The following is a 15,026-nucleotide window of genomic DNA, read 5'->3' on the forward strand; positions in this document are numbered from 1 at the left end:
AGATTTTCAAAGAGAACAAAACTTTGGTGATTATTGCAGAATATAAGGTTCAGATATCTCAGAAAATTTGGGAACTACCAATCACTAGATACTAGGAGGGCATTGCAGGTATAACACTTGTACTATTTCTTAAGCAGATGCTATGGTACTCATAGCAGATGCATGGTACTCATCTCCTTAATTGGGCAACATCGCCTAAAACTTCTAGAGGTATGCTAAACAATATAGATGGACTAGGACCATATTAAAGTGTACTCAGGTAATTAAAAGCTAAGAACTAAATCTTCTCCAGTGATTTAGATAGAGGTTGCAAAAATTAAAGAATGGGATCTGCATTTACTTACAGGTAAAAAGCTACAGGTGTCCCCAAGGGAAAAAGCTCTGGTACTGTGAACTTTCATTCCATGAGGAGGGGGAGAAGCTGCTGTCCTGACTGAATTATTGATAGTGTTGTCCACACTGTACTGAAGTTAATGGAGAACAGACACATTTTTTTAGCTGGTGCCACCACTTGTATGCTCACCAAACCTCATGTGTAAGTTATAGCAATTGTCTCAGTGGGAATTCATATGGAGATATGACAGCTGTGGGGTAAAATACGCTGAAGAAGAGACAAGGTTAGCTGAGGATGAAGTACTTTGTTCAAAGTTTAAGCTAGGATATCATTTATCTCTCTGAATGGCTTGTTATTTAAAGTGCAAAAAGAAAAAAAAATATCTTGATAAACAATTATTTTCATGAAGAAAAAAAAAAAAACAAATGCCAAGAATTATTCCCCCAAGTCCCCCTATGCATTCTTATGTCCTGCCGAGTAAGATCCCTTCTATTTCTTTCATCCAGATTTTCTGGTATTAGGAGTTACCTTTGTACTGGCAAGGGAGTCGCAAGAGGTAAGATGATGTAGAATAGTAAAGTGTAAATGCTGATAAGCATTTTCCATTTCATTCCACTTCAGTAGAAAAACATCTGTGAAATCTCAATATCAAATCAAAATTAAAAGAGGTTTCTGAAATCAACACTAGGAGATATTTGCAGCCATTACTGCCTATCTGTGGTATAATCCAATTTAGCATGGACAGGTAGTAGAGATAGTGGAGAAAAAAGTAAAAATACAAAAAACACACAAACTGTTTCTTGTGACATTCAAAAAACACAAGACAGGGTTCAGAGGGACTTTTTGTTTTTTTCCAAAATGTCTGCCAAAGGTTTGGGCAATCCCTCAGCAAGATGATTTCATCTCTAGTTCATTGCTGTTATTAATCTCTGTTAAAGTCAGCGTTGCCAAAGAGATCAATTGATAAATCTCTACTGGCTTCAAAGAGAGCAGAGCGCTAGTGCTCTCGAAAAGCTTGACTTGACCTAACCTCAGAGATTAAAAATGATCAATTTTGCAATTTGACGCTGTCTTTTCTGCAAAGCTTATTTCAGTATGATGATACTATTATTCGAGAAGAAACCTCCACTATGATCAGACATACTTTCATGTACTGATATGTATGTATATGTTCTGACCTTTCCAAGCTGCAATCTGTGAAACAAGAATTGTTCCAGTCAGTTTAGTCCAGGTAGTAGACCTGGAGAGGAGTGGAACTTTGCTCTCATACGAAAAAGACCATTAGAGATGTAGAATAAGGCAAGCTATATGTATGGGAACTGCTGAGTCACAGCCTGAACCACTGATTGATCACCTGAGGCAAGCACTGAGTCAGCCATGGGAGCACAGGTGAAGGTAATTCAGCTGTGTGACCAGAAGGGGTGGAGCCTAGCTGCACCTCTCCTAGACCCCATTTAAGGGCTGAACTGGAGAAGAGTCTCTTTCTGGAGATCCTTCCTTTTAGAGTTTTCTACTGTGAGCCTAGGATACAGGTGAGCATTTCATTTTTGATTGTCTCTTTCCACCATGGTAATCTTTCTAACTATAAAACTGTAAAATGCTATTTTCTAGCTGTGCATTTGTTAATTGTACGCTATGGAAGGAGGAACATGGTAAAAAACAGAAGGTATGGTGGAATGCACTTCAGAGAAACTGCAGAGGCAATAAGGAGTAGCTGGTTCACATGAGATTGCAAAGCTGGATGTCAAAGCAGAAATTGCTATGAATTCCCCTGTGCTTTTTGCTGTTTGTTTGCTGAAGAAAAGAGGGCTAAAATCTTCCAAGTTCTAGATTAACAACAGTCCCAAAATAGAACCTGTGATCTCTAAGATATACAGAAGAGTTGTGGGGGATTGTTCACTGTATAATCATAGGTAGCTTGCTATACTGTCTAGTGGAGGTGCTACAGAATTGCTGGGGCCTTCTGACACTCCCTTTTTTTTGCAGTGTGTGTACTGCTGAATCTTCTTACCTGGTTCTACGTGCACTATGCTGAGTGCATGTGATGGGATGAGAGGAAAGGGCCCTCTTTAAATCATGCCAAACATGGACAAGAGTCTGGTCACAGGCTCACAGAATGGCTGAGGTTGGCAGAGGCCACTGGAGATCACCTGCTCTAACACCTCTGCTCCAAACATGGTCAACTAGAGTAGGTTGCATGATGCCATAGCCATTCAGGTTTTGAATATCTCCAAGGATGGGCTACTCTACAACTTCTATGAGCATAATGTGCCAGGTTTTGATGACTCTTACAGTAGAGGAGGTTTTTCTTATATATAAGGTGAATTTCCTTTCTGAAAGAAATGAGAGCGTCACTGGACTGATTGGTTTCTCAAGCTAGGCAGGTCCCTAGCCAGAGTGAAAGGCCAAGCTAATAATAACTGCCTATCAAATGACAAATTCTGTCTGAGATGGTGGAGCAAAGGAAAAAGCCACTTTTTCCTCAAGGGTGAATGCCCTCATGACAGGCTTGACAAATATAAGTATTTTATAATAAATGAGCTATCCATAACCATTCAAATGAATGCTATGTGGTACTTGTGAATTTAATTATTTTCACCTGGTATTTAATGATTTTCACCTTGTGAAGGATCTAATTTTACTAGGATGCTGTTGAAATCACAGTGTAGACAAAGTAAATGAGTCATGGTACAATAACAGTTATTCACCAAGAATCTGTAAATGGCACATTAACTGCAAGCTTCTGTTTGGTAAAAGTAGCGAGAGATTTTGTTCTGTGTTCTGTGAAAAGATCAGAAATTATGATTAGAAACTGATCTTGTGTATGATCTGGCCTATTTATGTACAGCTTATGTTGCTATCCTTAAAAGAATTACATATCCATCCTGGAAATTGGTAGCTTACAGTTTTAAATATAATTCTTTGCTAAGCCAGAATCTATTGCCTTTATTACATTAGTGGTATACTTCATGAGCATCTGTGAGATTGCTCACCTTGCCAATCCTATGTAAAGGTAAGTGAGGCAGCAGACAGTGGGCCTGCATGGCCAAATGGGAAAGGATAAATGAACCAGGATAACTCATTTTCAGTCCCTGACTGCTGTCAACCATAACAGCTGTAAGGCTGCAGTTGTGCTGGGCTAAAAACAGTACACACACAAATAGACTGTGAGAATAGTGCGAGACAGAACAAAGGGAGGAGAACAAGTCAAACTTTCTTAACTGCACCCTTTGGTCATTTGTAGTTATATGCCCTGTCGTCCTGGTTTTGACTAGGATAGCGTTAAGTTCCTTTGTAGTAGCTGCTACAGTGCTATGCTATAGATTCAGGGTTAAAACAGTGTTGATAACATGCATATGAATTAATTGTTGCTGAGCAGTGCTGTACAGAGCCAAGGACTATTCAACTCCACGCACTGCCCTGCCAGTGAGAGGCTGGGGGTGCTGGGAGGGGATGGAACCATGACAGCTTCCCAAATTGGCCAAAGGTATGTCCTATACTATGTAGCGTTTTGTTGAACAATTAAAGCTGAGATGAAAGGAGGATGGGACTGGGGGGATGTTCAGAGTGATGGCGCTTGTTTTCCCACTAAATTGTTATGTGTGATGAACCGCGCTTTCATGGAAATGGCTGAACATCTACCTACTGGTAGTAAGCAGAGTGAATTCCTCATTTTGTTTTGCTTGCAAGCACAGCTTTGGCTTTACTTTCTGAACTGCTGTTATCCTAACCCATGAGCTCTCACACTCCCTATGTCTTTCTGATTCTCTCCCTCCTTGTGGGAGGAGTGGCTGTGTGGGGCTTAGAACAACGCCTGTACAGTATCTTGCTGCACAACGCCTGTACAGTATCTTGCTGCACAACGCCTGTACAGTATCTTGCTGCACAACACCGAGAAATCGTTTGCCCTTTGATTGTATTGAGTAACTGTCCACACTTTGTAATGCTATTTGGATAATTGCCTGTGTGTGCAATGATTTATTGAACATCCACCTAGGGATACTTTATTGAATAATTAGTTGACAGATGTATTGTTTAAATCAATACAAGTTGGTTATTTTGCTTCATATTTCCTAGAACCATTTCTGAGCAGAGAAAACTTCCTCTGTAGTGGGTAGTCTTTTGAGCCAGATCTCTGCCAGGTTCACTCATTTCTTCTTCCAGAAGCTCCTTTATCCCAAAGCCAACTTCACAGCCCTGCTGCCAACACCACCTGATGTTAATTTTTTTTTCTGTGAGGTCTGAATACTTCTCACAACTGTTCCCATATTCACCTCAACTCTTTTTCGTTGAAAATTCTGGGCTTACAAAGAAATTGTGCTCATCAGAAAGCTGTTCATTATTCTTTTTCTATACTATTCTTGTATCTGAACTCTTGAATTTGGGTCCAGTACTTCACTGCGTAGAGCCCTAATGGTGTGCATAACCAATGTGTTTTGTCACTGAAATTAGGGAGAATTCAGAGCTATTTCCATTGTACCTCAGATCTCTGGCAGGTAGCACGTCATGAAGCTTAGCAAGCCTTGATCTTCTGCTAGAGTGGAGGTATCGTTCATCACTTCTCATTGATTAAAGGCTGGATACATTTCAAAGAGCTAGATGTCTTATGGGAAAAATATTTTCAACGTTATTTTTTGGGAAGAGTAATCTTTTTTGAAATATGTTACCACCAATGCAGCCCCATGTTGCTAAGTCCTTCTTGCTGTTCTTTGCTTATTTTTAGTATATCAGAGTAAATCTGATTCATTGGGATGTCAAGCCTTACTTCAAAAACAAACAAAACAACAACAAAAAACACAGAAGGCAACAGAACCATACAAACCTATTAACAATGCTGAACAATAGCAGCCATACATGACAAAAAGCAACAGTGAGCTGGCTGGAATTTTTCTTACTTGGGATTAGCAGTTCAGGATCATCATACAGGTATTGCTTGTTCTCTGAACACTGAAAAAGAAACTACACGTGAAGGCAAGAGCTGGGTGACTATTGGTCATCCAGCAGTCATGCATTGTTTATGAGGTCTGTTATATTCAGTACTCTTGCTAAAACCCAGCTTGCTTTGTGTTATTTGTCCAGATTAATGCCATTTTCAGTTTTGGTTGTATCTATTGCTTTTTGTTGCTCTCTCTCTTTTCTGTTCCCTTTCAGTTGTGGTGATTCAGTTCAAGGATAGCTCTGCTCTAGTGATGCAAAATATGCAGAGATGCTTACACTTCTATCTCTGGCAAAATAGGGGCTCCAATAAACATCACAGTACTAAAGGAAAAATGGCTAATGACATTATGAGTGATGGAGGGTGGTGGGGGGGAAGCAGGCTGTCTGCTGTCTGAAATGTTATGTATAAAGTTGGAACACATTGTCCCATAACTAACAGATAGATGGAGCAGAAAGAACAGAGTTCTTTGGGGTTATTGATTATCCTCTGCTCTTCAGGGAGAACAGCTGATGCTGTCTCCTGTGCTGATGGTATAAGCAGTACCCATCTCACCTGCATAAGTAATAAGGATGGTGTAGAAGAGCTGGGACAAACATTCAAGGTTAACAAAGCAAGACTGTATCTCTTCTCTTTCTGAAGGGTAGTTACAGTATGCACTGCTTTGTCTGTCCTATACAAATGAGAATGGAGGCAACAATTAAAAAGCATTAAACAAGTTCCCTTCCTAACAGAATGCCTATAGGAAAACCTATAGGTATGTACAATCTATTTCAATCAAGTAACCTAAAGGAAACTGTTACACTATGAACCAAATACTATTTCTGTGATAAATCAATGTATAGCTGAAGGCAGGGATCTTTTCTGAGCTGGAATTGTTTATCTTTAGTGGAATCAAGGAAACTAGCAGAGATGGTATGAAAGTTGCTGAAGATAAAAAAAATAAAAGCAGCAGCACATTTCCTGGGAGGCAGTGCCAGACAATCTTTCTTTCTCACCTGGTAAGACCTCTGTAATTAATGTTTTAAAAGTCCCAGTGAAAGTATACTAAATATTTTATCAGGTGAGGTGACTGTTTTATACTTTCCTGGTAAATATTTTATTTTGTTCACATGGATTCGGCAAATGAAAGAGGTTCCTATAGTTCTTCTACCTGTCTTGGTGCTTGTGTGAGCTGTCCCTGCTTTAGCTCTTCTGTCCAAACTGTAAAGAAGTAAACTCTCCAGAGCTGCTTTTTTTTTTTTTAATAGCACCAGTGAAATGAGAACTGGGAAACCACCACACCACACTGAGTTTTGTTCCTCCATGTATCAGCTTTGGAAATATCATGGGACTTCAGCCACTGATCATTGAAGATTGCTGCCAACATTTTAGTCTAGTTCTGTATTCTGGCCTTATCAGAAAGGGAAGGAAACAACAGAGTACTAGAAAGTCCTCCTGGCAAAATCCCACGTCTTTTCAAGTGGAATGCAACTTGTTTCTCCCGGAAAATTTCAGGTAACTCCTATAAATTCTACTTACTCTAAGATATTATAGTGGATCTCCAGTGATGTTGTGACCTTTTCACACCTGAGTTTCAGGTAGTTCTTACAAGTTGTTGCAAGTGAGCAGGTCTAGGCTTAGACTAAAGAGACAAATGGTGGTGATATTTTCTGGTCATACTTTAAATATGTCTCTCCCAGTACTCACTTTGGGAGAGTTACTAGTTGGTATGTGGATGTTGCTCTGATCCTGACCTTGCAACAGTCCATGCAACACTCTGTTTTTACATCCTTATTGCTTTAGACAGGCTCTCTCTAGTAACAGCTAGAACAATTAAATAGTGTAAATATTGCAATGCTAAGTGTTTGAATATGAGGCTACTGCTGTTTACAAGAGTCCACAGAGTCAAGTCATTGTTTAGTACTTTTAGTTCATGTAGGGAAGATCAGGTACAAAGCAGGATAGTTGGCCTGAGCTGCTAGGTGTGCTATCTAACCTACCCAGTGGTAAGAGGAGAATGGCTAAATCCACCCTTATGAGCAAAATAACTACCATCCCATTCCCTGATGGAATTAAAAAAACATGAGAGAAGTGCCTAATATCTCTAGACAGCATCTGGCTTTAAAATGTGATTATAAAGAAGCAGCATGAGGAGCAAAAACATGCATAAGTATCCTATATTCCTCTTCTCTAAACATCTGTTCTCACTTTAAGGAGGATCAGTTCAACCATTTTGGATACATGTCCCTGAAGTGTCTGCTCTAGTTGGGCCCTCCACTGCATATAGTACTCATGCAGGAGAAGATCCAGCTGCATTTCTTGGATTTCAAGTTCATACATCTCATCATATTGAGTCTGTCTTGCAGAGATGACCCTTATCACCTATTGAACTGGTTCTTCCTAGTCTACACTATCCAAACAAATAAGCAGATCTAAAAGGGAAAGGAATCAAATGCCAAAAATCTGAAGATTAGTTCCACCAGAAGACAAAACAAGATTCTTCTGACCTAAGGTTACCTCCCTGTTTTACCTACCAACTGAAATGTGACTTACAGGAGAAGGTGTGGAGTCCTTTCACTTCGGTGAGTCTGATGTCTTCTCTTGTGCTGTCTTGCCAGTTAATTCTTTAGAAATGTGGGTTTGAATCTCCTCAGGAAGGAGAAGGAATTAAATCTATGTGACTCTGGCTGGGCAGGATTATAGACTGTTCCAAAAGAAAGTGATTCTTCATTTCCACCCCGCTCCCTACATCTTAACAGAAGATGCTGAGCTATGTCTTGGAGGAAGATCAGGCCTCAATGTGCATTGGCTATCTACTCCATCTTACCATCATCATATTTAGATAGGGGATTATCTACTTTCTTCCTGTGAATGACCCAGTAATGGAGTGTTCATGTCTAACACAACCAAGTTACTCCACCATTATGCAGGAGCAGGACTAATTGTTGCCCATGACAAGGAATCCCAGTGGAGCTCATACACGAGGTGGCTTAAGTAGCAATGAGGTGGAGGAGGGTGTCCCAGCTATGCTGTATGATATGGCCCCATGCAAACACTCTGGAGGGATTTGGGGCTCTGTTTTACAAGTGACAGGACATTATGCAGTTAAAAGGTATGTTCTGTACATGTGTACTCATGTTTATTTCAAAAAAAAAAAAAAAAGGAAAACAAACCTGTGTTTTGTCACGCTACTCTGTATAATGCTACCCCAGCTCCCATATATGCCTGGCATCACTAGGCACTGGTACGCAGAGCTCTACTGGAGTGGCAACTGCTAAGAGGCCAAGGCCTAAAAATGCCATAAAATATACAATTTCTCCAAGCCTAAAGTCCAACCACCTTTGGATGACTAAGTTTATCTCTGAGAAATCCCAAATGAAGAAAATTTGCTTTAGAGTTCATGCACTTTTAAAATTATTTTTATAAAGAGCACATTCTCATTAAAAATGACCTTTTTTTTTTTTTGCATTATTTTATACTTTTTTTTGGTTAATGGAACTCTGACTTTTTTTTCCATATCCTTGAGGAAAATAATCTTACATCAAAAGTATAAGTTCTTTGTTACATTGTGGGGTTACATGTCATCTTGAGAAAGGTGGGGAAAAGCCTTCAGCTGTTACTTGTCTCTGGGGCAAGTTTCATTACATTCACTTATTATTTAGGTTGCACGAACTCAGAAAATGCAAATGTAGTTAAATTAAATTTCAGAATATATGAAAACTGAGCCCAACTGTACCACCAAAGAAAGAAATTTTCCCTTTCCACTGCAGGATAAATCAATAGTAATTATGTCAGTTTCTGCTTGACTGGCTGAGCTACGTACAGTAAATCCCTGGTGCAAAGAGACGGCTAATTCTGAGTTCTAATAGGAATAACACTTGTAGATTTCTTTTCTATCTACTTTTTAGACAGGGATCAAAACAAACAATTTGTTTTCATCTTCAACTTTTCCTTGTACTCTTGTTTTCTGTGCCTCAAAATTCCTAATTGTTTCTGATTAATAAGCGTGCAGTATTCCAAGTCTGATTGTTCACAGTTTTCCTAGTGGCATCTTTGAAATCTTTCCTTACTTTTAAGAAAGTGAATATCACGTAATGTGGTAAGAGGAGCTTCTAGAAAGAAATCATTCACTCCAATGACATATTTCTCATTGTGCTGTTGGGTTAAGGGATCGTTTTTGTCACTTGCAAATGTGCCTACTTCTGTGTTCCCACCCTCAGATATCCTGCTTGTGAAACTTGTTATGTCAGTGAAGGTTTAGTGAGAAATGGCTCAGAAGCAGAGACTGTTGAGAAACAGTTTTGCAATGTTTATGTTCCTAATAAAGGGAATAAAAATTATTTTAACACTATGAAGTGAAAAACAAAGCTTTAGTGTAAAAAGATGTTGGAAAACTCCATATATAAATTTTCTGATGTTCCTGAAGATAATATGAAGCGCCGAAATAGTCAATCTCTTTGACAAGTCAAGACTGTTATGCAGAACTATGGAAAAGAGAGCTGCTGCATTTCATACAGATTTACTGTTTAAAAATCTAATTTAAAAAATGTGAGTGAATGCAAGTCCCTTTATCTATATGAAAATAGATGGAAATATATTCAATGCATTTACGGCATATAAAAGGTTATATTTAATGTTATCTGGTCTTGACCTTTAGACTGAAATTTGCATTTGATTTTCAATGCCTCCATGAATGCTCTATTTCCTGCTCGGACCCTTTTTAAATGGCTAGCAATGCGCTCTGTGTTGCAGTATGGATCATTTTACACTGATGATGGTAACTCTTTATGGCTTTATCAAGTCAACTGCTGTTTTAAAGTGAAATGCTAAATTTCATATCCATTGGGGTTACACTGGAAATAGACTTGTTCAAACTTGAGACAGATGTTCTACTCTGTGTTCTATCTGTGGAGAGTGGATCTGCTCTTTGGGAATGTTTATCATAAGTCCTATCTTGACCTGAGCTCACACCATGGCATTGCCTAAAAAATAAAATTGTATATACTGTATACAACTTAGACTATTCTTGAAATTTCATTTTATGATCCCTTTGCTGGTCAGACATTTAATAACACCAGTCACCTAGACTTAAGCACTGATGTTCATTGAATGTCACGCTGCACTTCATGTCATGAATGTTCGTGCAGAATTTCACAAGTGATCAATTTATTTTTCCCCTGCCTTTGTCTTCTCACCCTGAAGCACAACAAACTTACCACCTTCATCTTAACAATTCACTTGACTGATCTACCATTCTCAAATCCAGAACAAGTTCTCCATTCTTACTGATTATTAAACTCAGCAAACTCTGCTCCAGATCTGAAAAAGGATGTGTGTGCTTACTGCTGGCTTGCTTTTTTTTCCCCCAGTCATATCAATACCGATGTATTTTATTTAAGTGTGTCATCTCCACTTTAAATTGTTGGCATTAAAAAGTAGGACTTGAGAATCAGGATCTCCCAAAGAGCGCAGGAAGTGCATATGCTCACCTGCAATGTTAGCATTCTGTATAACTTCAGATCTTTGGGTCTTTTATTTCTCCTGCATTTTCCTGCGCAATTCATATGTTTGTGTAGGACAGCGTCCTCCAGTTTCCTAGAATAATGCATGCAAACATATTATCCAGTAGTCCCAGTGTACTCCCTTCTCTATGCCATCATCTGTGCCATCTTCATCTTGGTGCTAGAGCAAACCAGAGGAAAGCTCAATCTGCTAAAGACAGTGCCTGAACTTTCTCCCAAAGGAAAGACTAATACATCAATCTGCAGCAGTGTTTAAAAAAGTTGAGATACGTTTGTTAAAGCATTTTGAAGTATCTTTTTCTATTCAACTATGAGTAAGATACACCAGGGAATTAAATAATGATCCTCTGTCCTCTTTAGAATCAGCAATTTGATGACCAGCATCATTAGTGCAATGAAGTTAGTGGGCTGCTGTGTTAGACAACAGGCTGCAGAATCTTGCATTACACTTAGGTTCACTTGCGCCTCACGAGGGGAAGAGGGATGTCCTCAGAGGCCTGTGTAGATGCGCCAGTTCAGATCAGGTCCCAGTTCAGAATGCATCAGAAGTTGTTTAAGTTCATTAAAATATTTGAAATGATACATTGTGCTGATAACAGAGTAGTGTCTGGATTATTGCATAATGACATAAAGGTCAAACAACAAGGGGAAAGGATATGTATTTAATAAATGTAATTTATGATTGGGTAATATGATAGCCCCAGTGGAATTACTTTTTCAGTAAGTATCCCTAGCCCTCATTGGATTTGTTCTCTCAGGAGCACTAACAGTATAGAGTTTATATATAAAATCCAGAAAAGCAATTTATAATATGTATTACTTGTCATGACAGTCATATTTACTGGATAATGTAACTATAATATAGCATAATAACTATCCCAAGCAGGAAAAAACAATCAGCTAGAAAAAAAGTTATACCACCTTTTTTAGAGACATTGAAACATGTAGGTTAATATTGCCAATAGAATATTTTTGGCTGAGAAGTCAGAGAACTGCGATGCTTAAGGTCACTACTTTGCCACTCTGCTCTTCAAAGACTACCCTATAGAAAGATGGCATCATGCAGTACTACTTAGAACACAAGGCCTATTTTTTTTTTTTCTCCTTTTGGAAATTGTTCCCTACCCTTGTCTTTTACCTAGAAGAACCATATGGAACCTGACCATGAAACAATTAGCACTGCAGCAACAAAACTCAACTTAGTGGTAGGGGCTTGGATTTACAAAGCTGAGCCTAGTGTTGAAGATCTCTGCCTACTGCCTGGGGAAGATGCAGGTGTGATGTGAGGCTTTATAAGATATACTGCGCAAATATGCTGGGAAGGCAGTAAAACCTATGAGAAAAAAGAGAAAGAACATTGTATGGTGAGATACCTGGTTTGTACACTACGCTTCTCTCCACCACAAGTTAGAGCCCTTGCTCATGAAGCAAGGAGGATAGGCTTTGGCTATAAATTCTCCCTTACAGCTGTAAGTTCTGAGCTGATACTGGGCTAATAGGGCCAAGGGGAAGGAGTAGCAGCATCATAGCAGTGACCCTCAGATGTATGAGAAGAGATCTAGGGGTGGTGGCTCTGCATTATTTCTGCATGTCTGATGCAGAAACAGATGAGGAAATTGGAACTGACCGCAGAACATCTTCCTGCTAGTAGATATTTCACTACTCCAGCCATGTACATAACTCTAATATGCTACACTCTAATGTATGGAGTGGTTCCTCAACCTTATCTCCCATTTGTTTTGCTTTCAAGTGAGCCAGCCTCTTTTTGAGATTTTACTTTTCCCAGGCAGCCTCTCCTGTAGTAAGTGCAGCTGTAATCAACTCCCTAAAATCTGCATTGCACCAGTCTGAAAGGAACCTGCATGTTCCTTTCTTTTGAAGAAAAACAACCCAACAAACACAAAGCAAGCACCAAAAAACACAGTTCCCTGCTGATCCTGAGACACTGCTACGCTTCTCTGAGCCCTTGAGCGTTTTTTTTTATTGTTCCAGTACAGCATCTTCCTGCAGTCAGATGAGGGATTATCTGTCACAGTCATTTCTGTGTTTTCCTTATCTTTAGTGTTGCTTAGCCTTCTTTCATGTGCTCTCTTTGCCCTATCATGCTACTTTCAGCAGCTACTTTTGGGTGAGTGACCTCTCACATTTTCTGCGTGCTCTCTGCTATCACATCTCTTCCTTGGATCTTTGCTGCTTAGCTGCAATGTCTTTTCTTTGTTGCTTTTGTGCTGCAGCAAACCAAAACAACAACAATAACAACAAAAACTACCTACCAACCAACCTCCCATGAAAATACCTACTTGCAGCTCTCTGTGCACTGACTTCCTTTCACTGTGCCTCAGCATCTTGACATGACTGACACCTTATTGTGACTGAACGTTTTCCTGACTCCGTGCATCCTGTCTTTCTGATGTCTCTCCCTGCCCACAAATGCTGCAAACTCTTTAACATAAATTAGCATAAATTAGCAGAGGGAAAGAGCTCTTGCTTCAATATCTACTGTTCCTTTTTCTGCTGTCCAGCATATGGCTAAATAATACCTCCTGTAGAAAAACACACTGCTGGTGTTGGAAAACTGCACATTTTAATGATCTTTCACTACTCAGGAAGCAGCAGTCTTACCACTCAATGAGACCATGTGTGGTTTGCAAAGCTATTTGGCTAAATTACGACCAGGCTCTGTTGTAGCTCACAGGTGTGGAGGAAGGATTGCTTTGTATGAGTAAGAACAAGCAAAAAAGAAAACCAAACAATCCCCTTTCCCAGACTTCTCAGCACTGGCTCATACTCTCCTGCTAAATCCCAGAAGAGCTGTTCCAATCATGGCAGTATTTCATAAGCTTCAGTGGCCTTTTCTATAAATAACCAGACTGTGGGTTTAAGTGGGATAAGCAAGTCTTTGCCACTCAGAAATAATGTTTAATTCCCCAAAGGGAATAGAGGCTCATTTTTAATTGCCATGCATAGATAGCCTTCCAAACAATAGTGAATGCCCATCTTTGTCAATAAGAAACATTTTCACAGGCTTAGAAAAAGAGCTAAAAAAAGTTCAGTACACGTTTACAACAAGAGACAGGATACTATTAAAAGCTTGTGCTTCTTTCACTCTGCGTTGAGTTTTCTTCTATCTAGAGTCACTGCAGAACAGACAACTGGCTAGTGACTCATTTGCAAGGGGAAGCAGGTTTAGTTTATCTAACATTATCTTCAGGAAACAATGACTGAATCAATCATCAATTATTTTACTCCCCCATTTGATCTCTTCCCAACCTTCTCCAGGAATGTCTGCTACAAATACTTCAAAATTGCATGCGTGCTTTAATGCCAGCAAAGCAAGGCTTTGCTGTTGCTTGTCCACGCACAGTGACCAAGAATCACTTACAGAGAGGAAAACCACAGCAGTAATAAAAGGACAGTTTAATTTTCTTCACACTTTCTATTTGTTTATTTTTTCTTTTCCTCCGCTTCATTCTCTCCCTGCTTCTTACGTTGATGCAGTGTGTTGGTTAAGAAGTACTTTATATCCAAAATGAGTCCCTGTCATTGCCTCCATTTTTTTGTCCTGATGGGGCCATTCTGAGGAGTGCCTGTCTCATTGCCCCTATTACATCACTAAAAGCATACAATCTCTCTAAACTCCTTTTTGCAAGATATCATTCTCCTTACATTTCTTTCATATTTTTTCTTTTCCCCTCTATCCCACCCTTCCTTCAATTATATTTCTTGCTCTCTACACTTTTGGCAGCTCCATTCCCAGTGGCACATTTTGGAACCTTTAGCAACTTGAAAGTTCATGAGACAGATGCCATAAAAAGCAAGGTAAGAAACCAGGTCTGAATACAGTATCTATACTTGGCCAAGAAATCACCACAGGGGAGTACCAGAAAGAGATAGGCATTGCCTGTAACCACAACTGCTAGAGAGAAACCAGAAAACATGGTTTTGGGGTCGTGCAGCCCTTTGTCTGTCAGAAGAAAGAGTAGAGTCATCCAAAGTGGTGCTTTTGAAGGGATCACTTTTCTGGAGAGATTCTTTCCAGCCATGGCGAAGCTTGTGGCAACATCTGGGCCTTGCTTGGAGGCAGGTGGTAGCTAATGCCCATTTGGAAGGGGGCCAGGGAGCGGATGCTGTTGGCAGCATGGCCAGACCCATGTTTGTGCTGGCAGCAGCTGTGGTACCATTTGCTTGTGCCTAGTGATCTGGCCAATTCCCAATGCAAATGTGACAGCAGATCATTCTCATATGTGAGCCA

General features: G+C 39.6%; 1 long non-coding RNA gene across 1 annotated transcript in view; it reads left to right on the top strand.

Moving 5' to 3' along the window:
* The first annotated feature begins 3,537 nt into the window (after positions 1 to 3,537).
* The window catches only part of LOC104911558 (uncharacterized), a 35,076-nt gene continuing 23,587 nt past the window's right edge, over positions 3,538 to 15,026 (top strand). The window contains exons 1-3 of the long non-coding RNA XR_014884179.1: positions 3,538 to 3,821; positions 6,521 to 6,767; positions 7,467 to 7,834. This is a non-coding gene — a long non-coding RNA (uncharacterized LOC104911558). The remainder of the gene's footprint in view (positions 3,822 to 6,520; positions 6,768 to 7,466; positions 7,835 to 15,026) is intronic.

The sequence above is a fragment of the Meleagris gallopavo genome, chromosome 6, assembly GCF_905368555.1.
Source record: "Meleagris gallopavo chromosome 6, MGAL_WU_HG_1.1, whole genome shotgun sequence".
NCBI classification, from domain to species: Eukaryota; Metazoa; Chordata; class Aves; order Galliformes; family Phasianidae; genus Meleagris; species Meleagris gallopavo.